Genomic DNA, 15,641 nt, shown 5'->3' with positions numbered 1-15,641 from the left:
AAGGGCCCTTATAGCTAAATTCAAAAGCTAAAGGTGAAGGTATTGATTTGATATCTTTTAAAGGTGTTACAGTTCCTTTATTTCTTACTGGTTCCTGTGTTCTGAAAAATGAAAACTGGAAGATGCTGCATCGTCTTTAAAACATCAGTTTGATATGTAAGGCAGCAACTATGGCAAACCGTTTTTGTATTAAAAATTAAAAGAAATGGTGAATGTTACTTAACAGAAGCACTTGAGCATGAATGGATTTTCAGTGAAATGTTTAATGAAAGAAAATAATTGTGATTTTATTATGTGGTAGTTTGTACAATAGTAGAGAAACCAAAAAAAATGTTCCTTTCTATTCATTTTCGGAAGGTTCTTAACAAAGAGTTCATATATGCCTAAGAGTATCTCAGAGTTGCTGAATATGCCCAAGTATACAGCTAGCAATGCTTCACTGAGCTTGTGAAAGTAGGTAATTTATCTGAATAGCAAGAGAGTAACAGACAGGATGCAGCCCAGAAAATGAAGCAGTCACATTAATGAGGGGTGTAGATCTCTTACTGAATGCATTCTTTTACCCCCAAAACATAAGCTATTTGACATCACAGTTGAAAAATATGGCAGAATTGAAAAATAGTTTTCTTATTTAGAAAACACATTTCTTTGACTTTTACAGGAATGAAATTTTTGAAATACCATGTCTGAAAGATGGCTTCAGGCATAGATACTAAATTATGAAACCTGAACCAAATGCTCAGGGAATAGGATGTCTTGACCAAATCGATTTTCTGATGAAATGTAGCTAAATTCATTTCTGTTCAAATTCATGTTGAATAAGAATATTCTAAAGAATATTAACAGAACCAAATTCAATTGAATTGGATTAATGAAAACCAAAACTTAAGCTTTTTTTTTTTTTAAAATACCTTGAACATGTAGTACCTTTTGGGGTTATCATTTTGAACAATAATCACTTTCCAGTAGTCTGGATCTAGAAGGTGAATTTGAATTTGTTTATTTGTGTTGTCAACAAATAGGAAAAAAAAAAAAAACCCTGACAGCAGATTTATTGTGATGTTTCATTTTTATCCTTTCTCTCACTTTCCAAATTCAGCTTTGTGCGTTTTCTGCATGCAGCTATGACAGAAGCCGTGAGCCCTGGCCCCAGCTCCGGGTGTCGGTGCAGGTCAGGCTACATGCCGAGTGCTAAACAATTCACCAGCTGTGTACTAGAGTGTGTGAGCACAGGGGGATCTGCCACAAACTATTCCTATTCATCGCTTGGGAAAAATGAGGAACCGAAAAAAATGCATATTTTTCTGGGCTCTACTCTTTAGGAAAGACCTCAATTACATCTTTTCTCTGTATCTGAGCTTACATAATGGAACTCATGAGCCTGCAATCTTAATGAGAAAAAAAGGCTACGAGTTGGGGAGGAGAGGCACTGTGTCCAATGTAGTGGAAAGAGAAAAGAAGCAAAGACAATAGCTTTAAGCAAATGAGAACATGTGAAGCATGTTGCTCATAAAAAACCTTACCATGACTTTGTGAAGATTTGTGAATTGATCCAGAAAATGTAATTATGAAATGGATATTTTTAATGCCACAGGCTACACAGAACACAAGGGATAAGAAAGGGAACAAGCTTAGTTGATTATTTGCCCAATTCATTTTCTGGATGCATTTATTTTCACTTCCCATTTATTTGAGGGTAGGTATTTCAAAACGGTAGCAAAATTATCACCCCCAAAACTTCTTGGCTAACTTTTCTAAATTTTAAGGTGTTCTAGGTACGTTTTGACAGTTAAAAAATAAAAATAAAATATCCCACCACCTTCCTCTCACAAGGTTACTTTGATAGGCCATATAATGTAACTGAGGAAACTAGTTCTCTAGTCTTGTTCTGCCAGTTCCTTCCTAGCTGTGTGTTATGAGACAAAGAGCTAACCTCTCTGGATCTAAGATTCTTTGTCTTTAAAATGATAGGGTTGGATTGGACCATCCACAGGGCTTCCATTTTAAAATTCTGTACCTTTCTAAAATTATTATTTTTATTTTTAAGCTGAATCTACTTGGCATAAAGAAAGACCTGAAAGAAAATGAATTAGAAAATTAAAATCAGTTTAGGCCAGGAAGAAAAACTGTAGGCTTGAATTATCCAAATGTGCATAAACGAACATAAGAGATAATTCCTTGAACTTTCATTTACTTTGTAGCATACAATTACATTCTTTTGTAATGCAATTAACAATATTCAGAATGCCTCCATTTTGAGGAAGATTAATTTAAAATCTTTTACTAAAAGGTCACTTCTTTTACAAGTAGAAAACATTGTTAAAAGCACTTAAATGGCAAATGTGATATTTATCAGTAGCACCATCTGAGGCAGAATTGCTTTCCCGCATTCCTAGCAAAAAGACATTTTTAAAGTCACACATGCAGTGAAAGTTCCATACTGTGCAGTTGTGATATTTATTTATTATCATGAGATATATTTTTTCTGATATTTTGGTATAAAAGGCATTATGACAACTAAAGACAAGTTGATGTTTTATGTGACTCGAATTCCAATGTTTAAAAGTAAATGCTCTTATGCCATCATGAAAATAGATAATGCCAAGAAGAATAAATGGAATAAATTATTTTTTCTGACATCAGATTGAAAATAATAAAAGTAACACGTGATTGAAATAATAGTAACCTAATTAAATTGTCTTCTCAGAGTTTAACGAATTTTTTTCTTTTTGAGAATAGAGAAAAATAATTTAGAAGTATTTTCCTAGGGATTATTATTTTCTAAAATTAAACTTTAAGGTCTATGGCTTTCAATATAAATTGAATTAAACAAAATGAAATATAGCATAACCTCCAAAATCTTATTTTTGCTATTCTGCACACAAGATTTGCCATTATGACAAATACAAAATAATCTTAGACAAAAAAATGGCATTAACTATGTTGACCAAGAAAATTATATTTCAGAAATAATACTGGTCCAAATGTGTTACACCTCAATGTTAGAACTAATTTACAAAGATGCCGTTTTGTAAGTTTGTATTTTTAAATGAATATGTGTAACTGATGAGATTCAGGACACATTACCCTAAAATATGGCACCTTGACTTACTGAATATTTTAAACTGAAGGAGTTTCAGAAAACAGCAGAAGCAGGAAGGTCACTCGGAATTTCCCCCCTCTTGTCAACCCCTCCCCTGAAACAGGTCATAAAACCCTCTTGTAAGACTGTGTCCTTTCTATACCCAGAGAAAAGGGCCCATCCTTGTCTCCAAAGACTAAGGGGATGCCAGCAAGAATCTTGACAAACAGACCTTGTTAATTCTCCCCCACTCTACTACAATTATCTCCTGTTAAGTTAATTAAACAAGGAGACCATTAGACTGAGGTGGCTCTAATGCCATGGCAGCCTATATAAGCAAATCAAAATCTAAGCCTGTAAATACCTCAGGGTTACAAAATCAAAATGCTAAGGACAACCAACCACAAGCAGCCAATCAAGCTATAAGCTATAGCCAATCAAATAATTTCCTTTCTTTGATTCTATAAATCTTTCCCCTAGCTCCTATTGGTAGAGTGCCCCCAACCACTCTGGTTCAGTGCTGCCCGAATTGAATGGACAAATGGTCAAATAAACTCTTAAAAAATGTTAATATGCCTCAGTTTATCTTTTAACACCTCATAATTCTTAACCTATCATATTCCTCCGCTGCTGTCCGCTCTTCATTAAACCTAGCATGAAATATTCAGGTCTGTTTATTTAGGTCTTTATTTTCTTATGAAAGCTCTTGTGTCACCAAAAACTTTTATATTAAATCAATTTGTATGCTTTACCTCTGTTCATATGTCTTTGTCAGTTTAATTTTCGGATCCGGCCAGGGACCTTAAAAGGGTCAAGGAAAACTTTCTCCTGCCCTACATAACTTTATTTTCTTCAAAATTACCCTAATTTTCTACATATTTATTTGTGACAGGAATCTTTCTTTTTCTAAACCTGTTTTAAATTTTTAATTATGGAAAATACTCCTGTGGAAAATTAGGTATATATTTTAAAAATCTCCAAGAATAAGTCAAATTGCTAAGTACTAATTACTAGGAAAATAAGGTTTATCGTATTTCTTTTATATGTTAGGCACTGTGCCATATATTTTCTAATGTAAAAGATGGTCTACTTGCAAATGGTTTACATCATATACAATTTAAATTTTAAATTTTAAACAAAATAAATTTTAAAACTAGATATGCAAAAAGTATTCTATCTGCAAATTAATTACTGAAATCTGCATTCTGAAGTAGAAAAAAACCTTGCAGTTCTACTTCATATCAGTAGAAAAACAATGCCATCAATTGTATTACCAAAGATATTAACTTAAAATAATTCTATTGAATTAGAAAATGGTGAGTAAAAAATAAAGGAGTTGATTTACAAATGACCAACAAGCGCAGGAGATGCCTACATCACTAATCATCAAGGAATGTAAATCAAAACTTCAGTGAACCGTCACCTCATACCCCAGTACAATGCTACTATCAAAACAAAAAACAAAAAAACAGAAAATAACAAGTATTGGTGAGGTCGCAGAGAAATTGGAACTCTTATGTAGATAAGATAAGTAGATACCACTGGGTGGTAGAAAAGATGATTCTTTAAAATTATGTGTAATACACTTTTCTCATATAAATACATATATTTATCATTTATCAGTTTATCAAAAATGCACATGATAATGTTCCTTTACAAAATCAGCAAAGCTGAGTTATTTTTGCATGCATATTTGCCATGTGAAGTCTTCCCTACCAAAGCCCTTCTACATCTTATAAAAAAACAGATATGTTGAGATATAATTCACATACCATAAAATTCACCCATTTAAAATGAGTATTATATTGATTATTGAAAGTGTGCTATTGAAATTTCCAACTATTGTCAACTTGTCTATTTCTCTCTTCAATTCTGTCATTTTTTTGTTTTATGTATTTGGAGACTCTGTTGTTAGGTGTACATGTGTTTGTAATAGTTTTTTTTTTACACTTCCATACCATGAGAGTTGTTATTCCATCCTATGTGATTCCACAGCACATTGTTCATTAGTCTGTTATATCAATTTTCACAATTTATCATCATTTTCATGATTTTGTACTTGTCTCTCTCCCTACTGTGTCTCAGCTACCTGCACTGTAAAATCCAGTGAAGTACAAGGGAGATAATAAGTAGTAAAGAAACATTAAATGAATAAATGAATGAACTAATCCCCTTGCTTTATATTTAGCCTCAAAGATATTTTTGCCATGCTTATCATTTTGAGTTAAAAATAACGATACACAGCATTCTCAAATGTGACTCCAAAAAGCACAACTGACACTTGAAAGTGACAAGTGTAATTTGGTTAAAATCCCCCCTCCCAATTTCTTTGCACATTTCAGTATCTGTTATATGCAATTCAATTGTGTGAAAAAATTAGCATAACTGCAAAGATTGAGTTCTATTTTTTTGTAACTTCTGCTTCTACATATTTACATCTCTACATAAATTATTTCATTTCTCTCGTTTTTTCAGAATTTAAATTCCCCCATCACTAACACTATCAGTGGGATGTCAGAAATAAGAAACTGGAACAGAAAACTGGAAATACTATAGGAGTATTAACGTTTGCCCCATTTACTTCTATTTGCTATCTACCATTAGCCAGGCTTATAACCTAGAATTGCAACCTAACAGGAAACAACAGATGATTTACTTTCTAGGAAAACACTCATTGTGCAATTTTGAGAAATGTGAACATGAGCTTTGATAAAGATTTAAAGAGTTTACTGTAAAAATTATATTATTCTCTTTAAAAGTTAAGTAATCCTCTTCTTATATGATAGTATATACATATACCTAAATATTTGGAAACCTGCTTGGCTACCTAATATGTAGCAAAAAAAAAAAAGTACTTATGAGAAAATGTTTTTTAAAAATCTAGCAGTATATCTAGTAATCTTGTTAGAAATATTAGCCTTTAAATGAAAGTCTCCTTGGAAACCTTCTGTTTTAAATATATGTACAAACATAATTTCTACAAGATCATAATCCATAATTTTTCTTGCAAAAAATTCAGCAACTAAGTTCAAAGAAAGCATTCCAAGGAAGCAAGATGTTTGAATTGTGTTCTATTAAAGCATGTGATTTAAAAATCAATTAATGTAATCCATCACATCGACAGGCTACAGAAGAAAAATCACATGATCATAGCAGTAGATGATGAGCAAAAACCTCTCGTAAAATGGTTTTTAACCATTTGCAGCAACATGGATGGACCTGGAGATTGTCATTCTAAGTCAAGTAAACCAGAAAGAGAAAGTAAAATACCATATGATATCACTTATATCTGAAATCTAAAAAAAAAAGACAAACTTATTCACAAAACAGAAACAGACTCACAGACATAGAAAACAAAGTTATGGTTACTGGGGAAGAAAAGGGGTTGGGAAGGGATAAATTGGGAGTTCAAGATTTGCAGATGCTAACTACCATATATAAAGTAGATAAACAACAAGTTCATACTGTATAGCACAGGGAACTATACTCAATATCTTGTGGTAACTTATGATGAAAAAGAATATGAAAACGAATATATGTATGTTCATGTATGACTGAAGTATTATGCTGTACACCAGAAATTGACACAACATTGTAAACTGGCTATATTTCAATTATATATATATATATATATACTTATGCATATATATATATATATATATATATACACACACACACACAAAAATGATTTTTTAAAATCTGGGCAAAATTATCCCAAAAGAATATCAACTGTGAGGGCTATAGCAATGATTACAAAATTAAGGATGTGTCCCTGAGGTTACATATCAGTAATATTAGGCAGGCATTTAAATCTATGGGTGTAAAAATTTTCTTTTGTTTTTAGTTACATAAGCAAACCTTTATAAATCTTAGGGAGGAAGCAAGAAATATATATATTTGGTGTGTTTTTCACCATGTAAGTTTTACCTACACAAAAAATTTTATGTAGAAAGCATAACTGAAAGGAAATATACAAAATGTTTAGTGATCTTTGAATATTTTTCTTTTTCTTTTTTCTTTTCTTTCCTTTTTTACTTAATTTTTCTGTTTTCCAAATTGCCTACACATATATGAACACAATTGATAATTTAATTGTACAATTTAAAGTTTCTTTTTTGTTAAGGAAGAAATAGGAGCTTACTTTAAATATTGCTGGGACATATGTTTAGTCACTCAGGGATCAACTAATTACCAACAAAACAATAAATTATGCTTATGTTAAAAAAGACGTAACTGTTATCCAATGCAAGTTTGTGTGTCTGGCACACAGTGAGGCCAAGTAAATCGAAATGCTGGCGTTTGGAGCAGAGAAATGTTTATTGCAGGGCCAAGCAAGAACTAGTGGCTTGTGGTCAAAACACCTGAACTCCACATGGTTTCCAGGGAGAAGTTTTTAAAGGCAAAATTTAGGGTGAAGGCTGTATAGTGTGTGACTTTCTTTTGATTGGTTGGTGGTGAGATAACAGGATGGTGTTCCAGGAATCTGGTGCTTTGCCTGAAGTTGAGACAGGAAGGGGGCAGGGCACAGCCATTCAAGGAATGCCACAGAAATTAACATCAAAATGTTGGAAGATTCAACCCCCAGTAGGCCTTAAGGCTCGGGATGATGCGACATTTAACTTCTAGTAGATCTTGAGCTTCATTATACACCCACTGTAATATATTAACATGTTGAATAACATGCCCACAGGCACCATGGCAGTCCCACGGCTAGCCACAAAAGGTCAAAGAGTGGGAAATGGCCAACTTCCTGGGAATCCCAGCCCCTTCCCCGGGCTACTTAGAATGGTCCTTTCACTTATTAGCATATGAAGCCACCAAGCCCATAAAAACCAGCAACATGGGGCCTCACGGCTACCCTCTCTCTCCCTCTTCAGAGACAGCCCACATTCTGTCTATGGAGTGTGTACCTACTTTTAATCCGGGCACCCAACCCCCACATCTCGTGGCCTTTCTCTTGCCTTTCAATGTATCTCTCTGAATAAATCTACCTTCACTCAACTGGGGCTAGCTCTTGAATTCTTTCCTGCGCGAAGCCAAGGACCCACACTTGGCCGGGCGCGTCCCAGGGGCTCAACTGAGACCTGGGACACAGCTCTCCTCATGCCCCACATCTGTTTTCCTGCATCAAAGTCACCATCCTCCACCTGGGTGGGGGTCTTAGTTCTTGCAGAAGAACTCAAAGATATTACTATCTGTATTCCTTCAGGAGGAACCAGGACCTTGCCCCGTGGCTGCACTACTGTTTCTTGATTTCAACATTCTCCTTTGTTTCTACATTCTCTCCTTTCCTTGGTTAGCGACTGTTTGAATCTGCCCTTTGGAACTCAGGGAAGGTCTAGGAGGCTGAATGAAGCCTATTTCCTACAAACAAGAAATAGGGGACATGGAAAGTATTTGTACCCAAGGTGGCCCCACAGGGTCCTGCTCAGTTTCATAACCTAACAATAGGAATGATTGTATTCCTAAAAGTATCTGATAAGAACAATATAACAGGGCTCTTTCCCTAGAGAATGGAAAACTTCTTACTGAAATATCATAGTACTTAATCTCCATTCTAGATATAAAATCTTCTATGTTGCTATCACCTTCTAGGTGGGAATGATTACCTATTTTTCCTTTATTATCATGCCTACTTACTATTTTAAAAACCTGAGAGACTGATACTGGTTTCTAGATTGTAAGACTGAAATAACTGGAAGTCACCATGTGTTCATTTTACTTATACTGTGATCTCAGATATTCAACAAACCTCAGAGGTCACTGACTCTAACCCACTGAAGTAATCAATAATCTAGCTTCTGCTTCAATATTTCCAGTGTCAGTATCTCAATTCAAGGCAGCTTATCCCATTGTCATAGTTTTGTCCCATTATTGTGGTTTTAATTATTGGAGTATCTCTGTACAGTGCAGAAGTTGGTTTTCCTGTTAACTTTCATGCATTTGGGCTGGTGCTGCCCTCTAGTGCTAGACAGAATAATAAATTCCTCCTTTCATAGGATTATTTCAAAACAATTACGGTCCCCTGAGATTTCTGTTCTACAGCTACACATCCACAATTTTGTTGATATTGTTTCACATGACATGATTTAAATCTCCTCACAAATCTAGTTGATTTTTCCCTAGTTTCGATCTAGTTCATGAGTTAATATATAACAGTCAATACTAAAGGAAAACTTTCCCTTATACTGGATATTTATTTCCCTTTTGAAACTGAGGCCCCCTAAAATCGAGTTCCTCTGCTGAGTTTATGATTAACCTCTCTACCTAAAGCTCTATTCTCTTTCTTGTCCTGGACTTGTTCCCCTCAAGACTGAGGAATATCAAAGAAAAGGTGGAATTTAAACTGAGCAGAACTCTGTGGAGCCCTCCCGGGTACAAAAACCTTTTCATGTCCCCCATTTCTTGTTTGTAGGAAAAACCTCCTAAAACTTCCCTGAATTCCAAAGGACAGATTCAAACAGTTACTAATTAGGGGAGTGAAAGAATGCAGACACAAAGGAAAAGCAATCAAGAAACAATAGTGCAGGGAAAGAACAAGTGTTAGTTCCTCCTCAAGGGATAGACATAACAATCTAGTACAAATTGCTGGATTCTTCTACAGAAACTAAGGCCTTCACCCCTCCACCCAGGTGGGGGATGGTAACTTCAGGCTGAGCACAAGCACCTGCACCCCAGACTTGTTGGAACCAGAAGGTTGATAACTGAGATTCCTGGAACACCACCCTGTTACCTCACTACCAACCAATCAAAGAAAGGCACACATCCTGCAACTCTCACCCCAAATTTGCCTTTAAAAACTCTTCCCTGAAACCCATCTGAGAGTTTGAGTCTTTGGAATATGAGCTACCTATACTCCTTGCTTGGCTCTTGTGATAAAACTTTCTCTGCCCCAAGCTCTGACGTTTCAGTTTGTTTGGCCTCACCATATGTCAGGCACATGATCTTGGCTTCAACAACACTTGTACTAGGTATTTCTACTGATGCCAGTAGGAGCAGAGTTTTTATGACTGTGACAAACTCTAGTTGCCTTAAGCATGGAAGGAATTTATCGAAAGTCAATTGGGTAGTTCAAGGACTGGCCAGAGACTTTAAAGAACCAGGTTCAAGAAAAAGGGCAGGAGTAAGTGTAGACACAGAATGTTGCCTGACATTTCAGTAAACAAAGGATGTTTTGGTCACAAAGCCATCAACCACTGCAGCCGCCCCCCAATGGTGCACCCTGAAGGGAATTCAGGATGGAGAAAAACAGTTACTGTGGAGTCCACAGACATCTGGCAGATTACTACTCCAAGGCCACTCTGCACCAAGGCCCCTCAGGCGCCCGGCTGCTGCCCTTTAAAGATAAAAAAGAGCATTCCTTTCCTAATAGGTACCTGCCTTAGCTGAGGTAATGATCATCAATACAATGCCCAGAAGCCTGACCACCGGGACCAGTCACAGCCCCCTACCAGAGTCCGGTAGCCCTACTATTTCACGGCCCCCTCCCTTCTCTATAATCTCAACATCAACCAGAGACTTGTGCACAAGCCGATCATGCACCTCATGACCCTTCGGTATCTGATGTAACCCTCCCTAATAAAAGAGCTCAGCAACCAACCCTCAGGGTTCACACAGGGACCCTTGTGTGGCCCGCTCTTGTCTATGGCAGTGTACTTAACACATTTTTCTATTTTCATACTTTGTCTTTGGTAAGTTCTTTTACCACCCAGGCACCAACCAAACCAAATAGATACTACCCCTAGATAGTTAAAATATATATCAAAGTAATAATTTCAGTGAGCCCAGATTCTTGCATCTTCTCACATATAGAAAAGCACCAAAACCATTAACTTGAGATGTCTGGGGTTTTTTGTGATTAGCAGTAACCTTTTGATGTTTGACTACATGTGTTTTGTTTGTTTTTCTCAGCAAAAACTCCTCTATATCTTGTCTCCTCTCTTACTTCTTCAAAACAGTCTCTCAGAGCTATATGAGATGCTGCCTTCCCAGGCTACAGTCCTCAGTAATGCCCCAAATAAAACATAATTGTCGACTTTCAGGTAGTACCTTTTTTTCAGTTAACACAAGAGAGGCTAGAAAATAAGAATTGCAACTAAAATCATGCCTCAAAATTAATCTGATTAGGCCACCACTGCCATACACTGATACTGAAATTTGCACCACTGCTACTGCAGCCCCTAGAGACTAGCTATTGTGGGCCTGAATGAATTCTACACTGTCCCTGCTCCTGTGTTGTACCAGTGCCAGATTTCATGTACCTCTGGTCTAGGTCAAATTTTTTTTATTGAAGTATAATCAGTTACAATGTGTCAATTTCTAGTGTACAACATAATGTCCCATTCATGCATAAACATGCATATATTCGTTTTCATATTCTTTTTCATTAAAGGTTATTACAAGATATTGAATATAGTTCCCTGTGCTATACAGAAGAAATTTTTTTAACTCTTTTTATATATAGTGGCTAACCTTTGCAAATCTCAAACTCCCAAATTTTTCCCTTCCCACCCCCTTTCTCCTAGTAACCAGAAAATTGTTTACTATGTCTGGAAGTCCTTTTCTGTTTTGCAGGTGAGTTCGTTAGTGCCCTCTTCTTTCTTTTCTTTTCTTTTCTTTTTTTTTAGATTCCACATATGAGTGATATCATATGGTATTTTTCTTTCTCTTTCTGGCTTATTTCACATCGAATGACAACCTCCAGGTCCATCCATGTTGCTGCAAATAGCATTATTTTATTCTTTTTTATGGCCAAGTAGTATTCCATTCTAGAAATATACCACAACTTCTTTATCAAGTCATCTGTCAATGAACATTTAGGCTGCTTCCATGTCTTGGCTATTGCATATAGTGCTGCTTTGAACATTGGAGTGCATGTATCTTTTTGAAATAGAGTTCCCTCCAGATATACAGATTTTTTTTTTTTTTTGCTCTGTTTTCTTGGGAATTTTCTTGGTCTATAATGGGAGGCAGGTGCTGCCTCCCAATAAGAATCTAAAGGTGGGATTTCTCCCAGAATAGGAAGGGACTTCATTTGCTGGATAGCTGACTAATGTTTTAAAAGCCTCATTTGATTGATTGATTGATTGATTGATTGATTGATTGATTGTGGGGTTTTTTAGGGGGGTAATTAGGTTTATTTATTATTATTATTTTTAATGGATGTACAGAGGGTTAAACCCAGGACCTTGTGCATACTAAGCATGTGCTTTACCATTGAGCTATATCCTCCCCTTAAAAGCCTCATTTTAGCTTTTGTGTGGAGAATATACATAACAAACCAGGTCAGAAGTAGAAAGTTCAGTTAGGAAGCTATTTCAATAATCCAGGCAAGAAATAATGGCTTGAATCAAGATAGTAGAAGTGAAGTGACAAAAAGTGGTGGTATTCTGGATATATTTTGAAGGAGAGGCTCACAGGATTTGCAGATGGACTGGATACATGGTATGATAGAAGGAAAAGAGTCAAGCATGATTTCAAAACTTTCGTCCTGAGCAAATAGAAGAATGGAGGTGCCATTTACTGAAATGGGGCAGAACGTGGAGGGAGTAAGTTTTGTGAGGTAAGATAAGAATCGGGTCTTGAAAAATTGTTTATGATGGCCGTTGTATATTTGAGTAGACATGTCAAGTAGATAGTCAGTTACACAAACTTTCAGGGGAGAGGTCTGAACTAGAGATTCAAATTTGGCAGACATCAGTGTACAGCTACTTTTGAAAACCATGAAACTGGATGAAATCACTGAAGCAGTTTATGTAAATACAGAAATTGTCTAAGAGCTGGGCTCTTGCTTCAACTTTGAAGCTGTGGTTCTCAAAGTGTGGGCCCTAGACCAACAACATCAGCAACACATGGGAACTTGTTAAAAATGCACATATTCCTACCCTATTCCTGACCTACTGAATCAGAAACTCTGGTGATGGAGCCCAGTAAGATATAGTTTAATAAGTATTCCAAGTGACTCTATTGTATGCTAAAATTTGAGCACCAGTGGTTTACAGCTCAGGAGGATGAGGCCAGACCAGAAAAGAAAATTTAAACGGAGCAGTGAGTAAGGTGGAAGAAAACTCTGGAAAGCATAGTGTCCTAGGAGCCAAGTGAAGAAAGTATTCCAAAGAGGAAAGAGTGATGAACTGCATTAAATACTGCTGGCATATCAAATAAACTAACCAGTTCCCACCTTTTTGGAGGATAAAGTACACTTCATACTGTTGATCTCCACTGGATTCTTCTAATAAATCTTCCTTTTTGTTTAACCTAGTTGGAATAGGCTTCTGTTGTTTCCAGCTAAAAGACCTTTGACTAAAAAAATACCTGATTGTTCTACAATTGATTTGGAGAAACAACTTTCTAAACTGTACATTAATCTTTATATGGTAGGGGACCCAGTTTTAACGTCTATTTGAATGAAAGCAGAGGAAAAGCTATACAAGGCTAGACTCATTGAATAACAAAGTCTTATTTGTCAGAGGAGAGAAGCAATTTTCATGCAAAGTAATTTTATGAGAGGTCTCTCTCTAGTTGTCTTCTGGCCCAATTTCTACTAGACTCAATTCTAGAAACCTAGAGAGAGGGTGGACTGCAAATTTAAAATAAAAACAAAATACCAACAACAAAAACTGAAACAAAAGTTTCAGTAAAAGTCTTTAAAACATTGGGGTTCTAGAAGTATCACTTTGGTATCCCTCTAATAAATGTGACCCCGAAGAAGAGACAGAAGTTCTCTACTTTAGTATGTGGTTTTTGACTTCTTAAGAGTTCCATATGAAAAGGAATATATGTATGTATATCTATGAACTATTATGCTGTACACCAGAAATTGACACAACATTGTAAACTCACTACACTTCAATTTAAAAAAAAAGGGGGGTTCTAAATTCCTTATTTGTAGCCAGAGATGGTGAAGCCTGAAAGACATGGTGGTACCAAGAAAAGGAGTCCAGAGGAGAAAAGAAATAGCAGATTACGTATGGCAGCTAGCTGAATTGTTTGTGAGTACATTTATGAAAGACTGCCTTCACCTCAGGAAATATTAGGGAACATTTTTCAGTTTTTTTGGAAACAAAAAAAATTCAAATTTGAGTTATTGCTACTAATGGAATCTTACTAATATCCAGAGTGAAGGTGAGGTCTAAGAATGTTTGTGTAATATATAGGACATTTTTTCACTTATTAAGATTTTTCTTTTATTATACGTATATTTCTTCTCTTATTCAAGACTCATCCTTCCAACTGCCCTCTTAATTCCATTCTTTCTGTTTCCTCCAGGATAGGGAATATGCCCATTGATTATTTCCTACTCTCTTTCCTTTATTTTTAATGCCTCTCTTTTCCCTACCTCCTTTCCCATAGCCTCTAAGCATGTTTAATTAAATCATTTCTGCTTTTTTAAAAATCACTCTATTTTTACCTCGTGGAAATATTCATTAAAAGCATAGGTTTGAGTGTAGCTCCACTATTTACTAGCTATGTGTCCTCGTGCAAATTTTTTAATGCTTCTGTGCCTTCATTTCCTTACCTGTAAAAAATAAATAATAGTAGTTCTTACTTTATGGGATTATTGTGAAGATTAAATGAGTGAATAGTAGAGCTGTTAGAACAGTGCTTGGCAGATAATAAATGCTATATGTGTTTGTTAAATAAAGATTAATTAATTAGTTGATCAGTTATCAACTTATGGCCTGTTAGAACTCTGCTGAAAGCTTAAAAAAAAAAAAAACCCAACTCTTAACTACTAAATTTAATGAATTCTTCAGTCTTAGCTAATTTGACCTTCCAGCAACACTTGACCTGGTGGACTACTAATTTCCTCTTGGAATTATCTCTTTATTTCCTGGATACCACTTTCTTGGTTTTTCCCATATCTCTCTGATGTTTTCCACTCAATTTCCCTTGTAATTTCCTTGGGGTTTAGTCCTTGGTCCTCTTCCCTTCTCACTCTATAACTCAATAAATCTTATCGAAAAAATGCTCCAAATCTTTCACATAATATTAGAGTCCCTCAATAATCTAATCTCTGCTAATCTCTTCCGATTCATCTTTTCATACCCTGCCACATAGAATGGCTTGAACTTTCCAGAGTGTGTTGGTAGTCCTGCTTCCTCTGCCAGGAAATACTCTTCCAGCCCCTATAATTATCCCCTAATTTTCCTAATCTTTAATGATTTTTCCTGATACACTAGTTGGATTTTCTCCTTTAAGTCTCCCATATATATTCTGTAGCTACTAGTATCCCCAGAGCCTCACAGAGAAAGCAGCTCAGTATTTGTGATGGACTGAATTATGGCACCGAAATTAATATTTTACATATATTTATTATCTTCAGGCAATTGTATATACTTTGAAAAAAAGATTTATTTATCAGTCTTTAAGATTAAATCTTTAGGTGCTAAGCAATGACTTAAATACAACAAATAGTTAAATAATTTACATTTTGATAACTTAGGACATTTATGTTGTGATTTCTGAAACAAATTTTTGGCTCTCAAAATTTATTAATTTCATTTTTAATTCCCCTGAAGAACCAGTGACAGGATTCCTTTAACATTTAAAAATAGCG

The sequence above is a fragment of the Vicugna pacos genome, chromosome X (assembly GCF_048564905.1).
Source record: "Vicugna pacos chromosome X, VicPac4, whole genome shotgun sequence".
Lineage (NCBI taxonomy): Eukaryota > Metazoa > Chordata > Mammalia > Artiodactyla > Camelidae > Vicugna > Vicugna pacos.
Note: the sequence above shows the minus strand (reverse complement) of the source record.